This window comes from Paramisgurnus dabryanus, chromosome 7, assembly GCF_030506205.2.
Source record: "Paramisgurnus dabryanus chromosome 7, PD_genome_1.1, whole genome shotgun sequence".
Lineage (NCBI taxonomy): Eukaryota > Metazoa > Chordata > Actinopteri > Cypriniformes > Cobitidae > Paramisgurnus > Paramisgurnus dabryanus.
This window is the reverse complement of record NC_133343.1, coordinates 15531337-15539667: the sequence shown is the minus strand read 5'-3', so window position 1 is coordinate 15539667 and position 8331 is coordinate 15531337.

Below are 8331 nucleotides of genomic sequence, written 5' to 3'. Positions count from 1 at the left end.
GACATCATTTCATTATTTGTAAAATTGGTTATATGAATAGGGCACACATTAACTTCTTTAGATAGATAAACACATATTAAATCTTTTACTGCAATACTACTTCTAAGCAAACACTTTAATCATTATTAAAACCATCTGTTAGGAAAGAAAACACACACACACACACACACACACACACACACACACACACACACACACACACACACACACACACACACACACACACACACACACACACACACACACACACACACACACATACACACACACATACATACACACACATACATACACACAGGAGATTCTGTTCTTCAAGGTTGAGCTGCCCTGCCCCCATTAAGTTATTCTGTATGCAACCTTCATTTCATTGGTTAATACACATTTATCAAAGACAACATCTTATATTTATTACATCAATTATTCAATGATTAATACTGATTAAGTAAGAAATACATGGCATATTTTATCCTGTGAATATTAAAGCATTAGTTAATAACATCATTAAATACTTTTCCCCCTCAGACCTCTCTCTTATCTTGATCCATGCCAGGCGTAAATTCCTCAGCATATGCTGTCTCTCCCCCAACCGAAACCACAGCCTCTCAACTTTACACACAGACATTTACTCACATATCTCAGCACAGAAAGCACAACGGCACACATCAACTACAACATGACATACCGACCAACAAAACAACATAAAAATCCCACAATTCCCTCTCTTGACCTCTGAAAGAGGTCACACATTTTCTTCTTCCTCCTCGTCCAGGTTCTGTAGGCCTAATAGGGGCATGCTATATGGGGGTGGACTATTCTCTTTTCTCTATTGCAGACACTATCAGTCTATTACACAGGGATCTCCATTGTTTATGCCAAATATTATGGTGACTATAATTGCAGTTATACCTCCTAGGGCCACAGAACCTTCCAATTTCCATATAGCTTCATCTCTGTGGAAAAAATACACTTATGCCTATTGGCTAATACTCAAATAACAATCGTAAATTCAAAAAGGAAAAGAAAAAAATGAAATATGAAATTAATACTGTAGAATTGTATAAGAAACTTAAGAAATTCAAAGATCAAAATTCAAAGGTCAATGTGGTATGTAGTTACCCAGGTTATAATGAATATATGGTAATTGTGATATTCAGGTCTCTAAACACTTCTGTCAGGATTTCCAGCACTTTGTGGAAATCCAATTTATCTAAGCCACACCCCAGCCGGGGAGTGCATACACTTGTTATGTTTTCTTTCTCACACCACTCTCTCATACATCTGAGGCTGTAGGTAAAATTCTCATATGTTGGTAAATCAGTACAATTTTGTTTTATTATTAAATGAAAAAATCAATCTGCCGTCGTCCTCGTGGGTAACTGCACATTCACCTGTGTGTTTGTTCTGTCTTACAACCTTTTGTGTACCGTACTTCGCTTTGAACTGTACGGCTATACCTGCTCCGTAGGCACAATCTGTGCTCACACAGTGTGCTAGGGGTTCTGTTACTGGGCTGGAAAAAATGTCACCTTTTTTATGCACAATTTTACAGTGTGTTTGTTGACTTTGTTGTTGGTGTTGTGTGAGTGTTACCACTGATGTGTTACCACTGATGTTTCACTTCCTGTTTGTTCTCTCTGTATTCCAGCTGATTCACTTTCACTTTCAACACTCTCCCTCTCTTGGACCTGAGTCCTCAGGTCCACACCTGTGTCTGTTAGAAACCCAATCATCATTTTTAACAGCTGGGTCGTTCTCACAATTTCTTTTTTGTGGTAGCCTGGCAAGAAAAATGTTCAATCATAGCAGTTAGTTTGTCAGATGAAACGTCATGTGTTAGAGGCAGGATGGGATCCTGCACCACGTCATGCCTTGGACCTGGAAACTGTCGACCTGTAAGCAATTCAAAGGGTGTGAAACCAGAAATCCTGTCAACAGAAAAGCGAATAGACATTAATGCAATTGGTAATGCGTCAAGCCATGTTATTTTTGTCTGTGCACATAGTTTGTCAAGTCAAGTTTTAATGTCAAAGTCAGGTTCAGTATTTCATCTTTGCTCTAACATTGGGGTGATAAGCAGCCCCGAAACTATATGTCAATTCCAGTGCATGTTTGTCAATTTTGTCAGATCTAACTTTGTCTTGGGAAACCATGGTTGGGGATATAAGTGGTTTATTAGGCAGTTGACAACAGCCACGTCATTAGGTACCTTCACAGCCTGTAGTATGTGTCAGGCTTTGCTAGCATTTACTATAGGCCGGCCTTTCCTGGTTTCAAACCCACCTATCTGCCATATGGCAGTTCCATATATACTGCACCAATCACATATGCAGATTCACTATAAACAATCACCCTCTCTTCACCAGTGTAGTGCAAGGCTTTGATAACAGCTGTCATTTCAGCTCTCTGTGCTGACCGTTTACCTTTCAATCTACCACTCAGTCGTGTTACAAAATCACCCACAACTTGCTCAACCACAGCCAAGCCTGCCTTCAATGTGTCATTTGCTGAAACAACAACCATCTGTAAACAGTGTGATTAACGGTGGGGTAGTTGTCAGTGGTACCGCGAACAAACCATCTCTCAATATATTTGCTTTTTCAGTCAATGGTATAACAATTATAATTAATTACAATAATAAGAATTTGTATATCAGTCAATGTTATACAATCCTGCGGCTCACCCTCAGTGATTAGATCTGCCATGTGAACACCTTCATGCACATATATGATGTCTGGGCTGGCAATTTCCTTAAATACAAAGTTTGTTACAATAATCAGTTATTTTCTATACTCACAGCTTTTCTTGTTTACCTTTTATAGTGTTCTATGGTGTTCTTTTTTCTTTTTCAATTTATTTCTTTTATCCATTTTAATTTCCTTTCTGCCATAGCTGTTCTATGCCATCTATATTTGCTTTTTAGCTCAGTACCATCACTGGAATTCTGACTTCCTCTGTAGATACCAAATTCAACTATGCATTTCTTCCTATCAGATTAATAGGAGTCTGATTTGATTTCAGAACAGGTAGTCACACCTAACAACAAAGTTCTTGATCAGCCTTTAAATGTGTCTAGCTGATTTTCTCATAAAGATTGTCTGTGTCCCTATAATAACAAGGTCTTTAATAAACATTGAACGGCTGTTTACTCTTTCCCCTTTTTCACTCAAAGGCCCGTATGAAGATGAAAAAGTTCAGTGTCCAGTGAAATATTGTCCAGTTTCTCTTGCCTCCAAGAACATTATTGTCTTTGTTAGTCTCTTTCTGGATTCCACTCAGTCTTTTTGGTGTTTCATCCTTGTAAATGTCTCTGACCATATGCAGTGCCCCCTTCACTGCTTGAGTTCAAGTATAGTCCCATTCAAATACAATGTGTTCTCAGTCCAGTTTATTAGTTACTCCTCTCTTTGCAACTCCAGCACTTTGATATCACACACAGTTTTTCATTGTCTGTTTCTTGCCAGCTTTTTAGTCACTTTCTTGAATGTCAAAGGATGAGAGCTTTCAGCCTTTCAAGGTTTAACTTAACCCATTGCAAAATATTGCCTTTCAATTTAAAATAAAATTTATTTTGTGACCACCTTCCATCATCAGATGAAGACTCCTCTTCATTTTGTTATATCTTTTTGTCCTTTATACAATTTATCTGTGTCATTCACCTTTTAACAATTTTCTGTCCTTTTTCAATTGTTCATCTTCATTTCCACATTTAATAACTTGGTCTCTACTGTTTTCTGTAATTTGTTGTTTTTCTTTCAAAGCTTCGCTTCTGTCGTTCTGCTAGATTTTGCTTAATCCCATTTATGGTTTTAACAGACTCATTATATCCCAGACACACTACATTTTCACACAAATAAAATCTACATCTACATTTAATTCACCGCTATTGATTTGAAAAACAGGCTGTTTCATTTGGGCTTTGGCTTTCTCATAAGGATTAGGTGTGTGCAAGTAGGGGTAGATCAATTTCACTGGGGGTGGAGCTGCAGGAGGAGCCGTAGGTGTCATACTTGAGTCTGGCTGACTGTTTCCTTGTTTAACTTCCTTTTGCTTTGCAGCTGCACCACTGTAAACTTCCCCTAACTAATGCAACCTCTTTCTGTCTTTTCTTAACATCTTTAGGATCAGTTTGGGCCATCATTAATTGAACTATTTTTTGCCATGGCACATACACCGGTGAACACACATATTCATCACACTCTTTCTGAAATTCAGCCATAATATATATCAACGTACAATACACGGTACAAATTCTATTACAATACAATTTCTCAGACAAAACCACAACAATAACAGTAAGACGTCAATTTTCTTTTCCAGTATTCGTAGGCCTTACACCTCACGGGCTGCTGTACACCCCCTACGGCTACAACCGAGTCGGTATTTTATAACACCTAATGTATTAAAGGAATCCTCAACCTTATATTTAATTCTGTTAACTTACACCGCCATTAACAGTATTTATGGACCTTTCATCCAAGAGCCTCTCACTCCTTACGGCTACAACCGAGTCGGTATTTTATAACGCCTAATGCGTTAAAGGAATCCTCAACCTTTTATTTAACAAAAAAAAAAAAAAAAAATTCAAAAATTTCAAAAAGTTTTTCACTCTGATCAATTCTTATTGTTTAAATAATCAATTTCAGTTCGGAGCTCCTTATCAACACAATTAATTTGATATATCCAAATAGCAGAATTCGATACAACAGGTTTCTGCTTACCTTGTTTATTAGAGCGCTCTTTGTGTTGAAATGGAGCCCTCCCTTACTCTGGTTTCTTCAATGTGAAACCCTCCTTCCTCTCACTCTCTCCTTTCCCTCCACAAAACGTCGGTGGTCACCAATTGTTGGACTTTAAGGCGTCCATTTGCATGTTCATAATTTAGAGGAAAGGCACAAGATACGAATATCTAAGTTCAAATATTTATTGATCAGATTGAAAAAGTTTAACAGCGCTGGGTCCTCTCAAGTAGCGAACAACCAGCTCAGGAAGTAACATGCATATTTATAAGATATGTGACGTCGATCTTTCTTCAGAAAATCTCCACCCACAAAGGCCGTTCCCCTCGTCCATCTGACTCCATCACCACACCCAATTTTAGCCTGTAGGCAAAGATGGACACACATAGACAAAGAAAAACAAACTGTTCTCCTCTCATCCCTGGGAGCCCTGCAGTTCCTCTCCAGTACTCCTCCACTTTGAATAGCATGTTATAATGCTTTCTTAGAAACAAATCATTAATAAAACATTCATTTATAAAAAACATAAGCTGTAAGATGAAAGTGATTATTATGTAAAACATATTTCAATATCATGACATCATTTCATTATTTGTAAAATTGTTTATATGAATAGGGCACACATTAACTTCTTTAGATAGATAAACACATATTAAATCTTTTACTGCAATACTACTTCTAAGCAAACACTTTAATCATTATTAAAACCATCTGTTAGGAAAGAAAACACACACACACACACACACACACACACACACACACACACACACACACACACACACACACACACACACACACACACACATACACACACACATACATACACACACATACATACACACAGGAGATTCTGTTCTTCAAGGTTGAGCTGCCCTGCCCCCATTAAGTTATTCTGTATGCAACCTTCATTTCATTGGTTAATACACATTTATCAAAGACAACATCTTATATTTATTACATCAATTATTCAATGATTAATACTGATTAAGTAAGAAATACATGGCATATTTTATCCTGTGAATATTAAAGCATTAGTTAATAACATCATTAAATACTTTTCCCCCTCAGACCTCTCTCTTATCTTGATCCATGCCAGGCGTAAATTCCTCAGCATATGCTGTCTCTCCCCCAACCGAAACCACAGCCTCTCAACTTTACACACAGACATTTACTCACATATCTCAGCACAGAAAGCACAACGGCACACATCAACTACAACATGACATACCGACCAACAAAACAACATAAAAATCCCACAAAATGCATTTAATATATTTGAAGTGGGTTCAATATAATACATTTAATATGCATTTAGTATAGTAGCTTTTAAATATATTAAGTATGTCCCAAAAAATACTATTTAAATATATTTCTTTTTCACCTGGGATGTGCTTATTTTAAATTAATATTAATAAAGAAATTGTAAATAAAGGAATGCAAAATCACTTATACTTTCATTTAAATTCTATTTACTTTTTATAGAACAATACAATGTATTGTTATGACAAAATCTTAAAATTATAGAATATATAGTATTATTACAAATTCATCAAGAAATGAAACAAAAGAGGAATAACAAAACAAATATCCTATTTACTTTTAAAAATATAAATAAAGTCTTACTCATTTATTAACAAAAGAAAGTTAATTTAACTTGCTAGAATTACAAAGAACCAATGCTTAAAATATCATAATGTAATAGTATATATACATTTATTTTACTCTACAATTAGTCTAATTCCTGTCCATGAAACCGGCTCTATAACATTAAAACTAAAGGAAGAATTTTTTAACAAATTACAAATAAATACAGTCAATATATACAGATAAAACAAATAAAGTATAATGTAACAACACAATGCACGTGCAGATAGATTTTAAAAACCACTGAAATAAGTAACAGTTCAAACATAATATGGTGCAAAGAGACTAATTTAAAACATTGTTAAGTGACAGAGAACTAATTTAGTCAAACTGTGTAATGAATTTTCAGTCCAATGTTGCAATAAGGTGATGAGCAGTCCAATGATGCACAAAGTAGCTAGTACAAGTCAACATGTAAATTGTGGGTTAGAGAACTATCAAAGGGACAATAGCAGGTGTAGAGAGGGTATAATGCAATGAGTTGCAGATGGGAGGGTAGAGCTGTGAGAGAGTTCAACTTTTTGACAGCTTGATATATGAAGCTGTCTTTCAGTCTGGTGGTCCTGACCTGGAAAATACCAGTCTCTTCTTGCATGTTAGTAAACTGAAGAATCTGTGTGTGGGCTGGGTGGAATCATCTGCAATACAGAGGGCTTGAAGGTGAGATGTGTGCTATAAGTATCTTGAAGCAAGAGGATAGCAACATCAATGATCTTTTCAGGTGCTTTTGCTATGCACTGGAGGGTCCTATGGTGTCATACCACACAGTGATGCAACTGGTCAAGATTTTCTCAATGGTGGCTCGGTAAAAGGTGTGCATGATGGGTTTAGGACTCTGGCTTTTTTGTGGAATAAGTATAGTAGCGTGTGTGCTTTTTTGGCTAGTGATGCGATGTTGTCCATCCAGGAGAGGTTCTATGTGATGTGTACACCCAGTAAATTTTTCTAGTCACTCGTTTAGAGGACCATTCTGAATACACACTGTCCTGAAGTCAACAAAAATCTGCTTCATCTTGTCCACATCCAGACACAGGCTCACCTCGTTCCTGTAGTTTATCTTATCTCTTTTGTTAATGAGATAATGTAGCTAAAGAGATAATGCATTTGTGGGAGAGCAGAGTCAATAGGAAGATGCTAAGCAAACATCTTTGAGTAGCCCCTGTGTTAAGCTTGATTGTGCTAAATGTGTTACTGACAACAAATACTTCCTGAGGACTCACAGTCAGAAAGTCCAGCAGCCAGTTCCATAACAAGATGGTAAGGCCAAGCTGAACCAGTTTGTGAATGAGCTATTGGAGGATGATGGTATTAAATGCTGAAGTGTAGTCTATGAATATCATTCTACACACAAGTCTTTTTGTCCAGAAGACTAAGGGTTGAGTAGACGGCAGTGGAGAAAGGTTGGACCATTAACAAACTGGAACAAATTTGGTACAGGGGTTCCTACAGTCCTTACTGACTTAGGCCCATTCCACCTCCTGGTGCATAGCCCATCGACGACTTCCCTTCCGCTCTTTCGATTCTGTGCTAATCTGACCAGTTCGCCCCAGTACAGGCCAGTCACTTTGATGTCTGCTTCAAAATCATGGCGCCAGGTGTTTCTTGGCCTTCCCCGTTTTCTTTTCCCTTGAGGATTCCAGGTGAGTGCCTGTTTGGTGATGTTATCTGTCGGTTTTTGCAGAGTGTGGCCTAACCAGGCCCATCTCCGTCTTACAATCTCCCCTTCAGCAGGACACTGGTAAGTTATTTGCCACAAATAAGTGTTTTTATATAATCTTGGGCCAGTGGATTGAGAGGATTCTACGTAGACATCCGTTGACAAAAGTTTGGATCCTCTTTAAAGTGGTCCTTGTAAATCTCCATGTCTCAGCTCCATAAAGCAAATCTGCCTTGACCTTTGAGTTGAATAAGCAAATTTTGGTGTGGCAGCTGATTTCTTTGAATTCCAAAT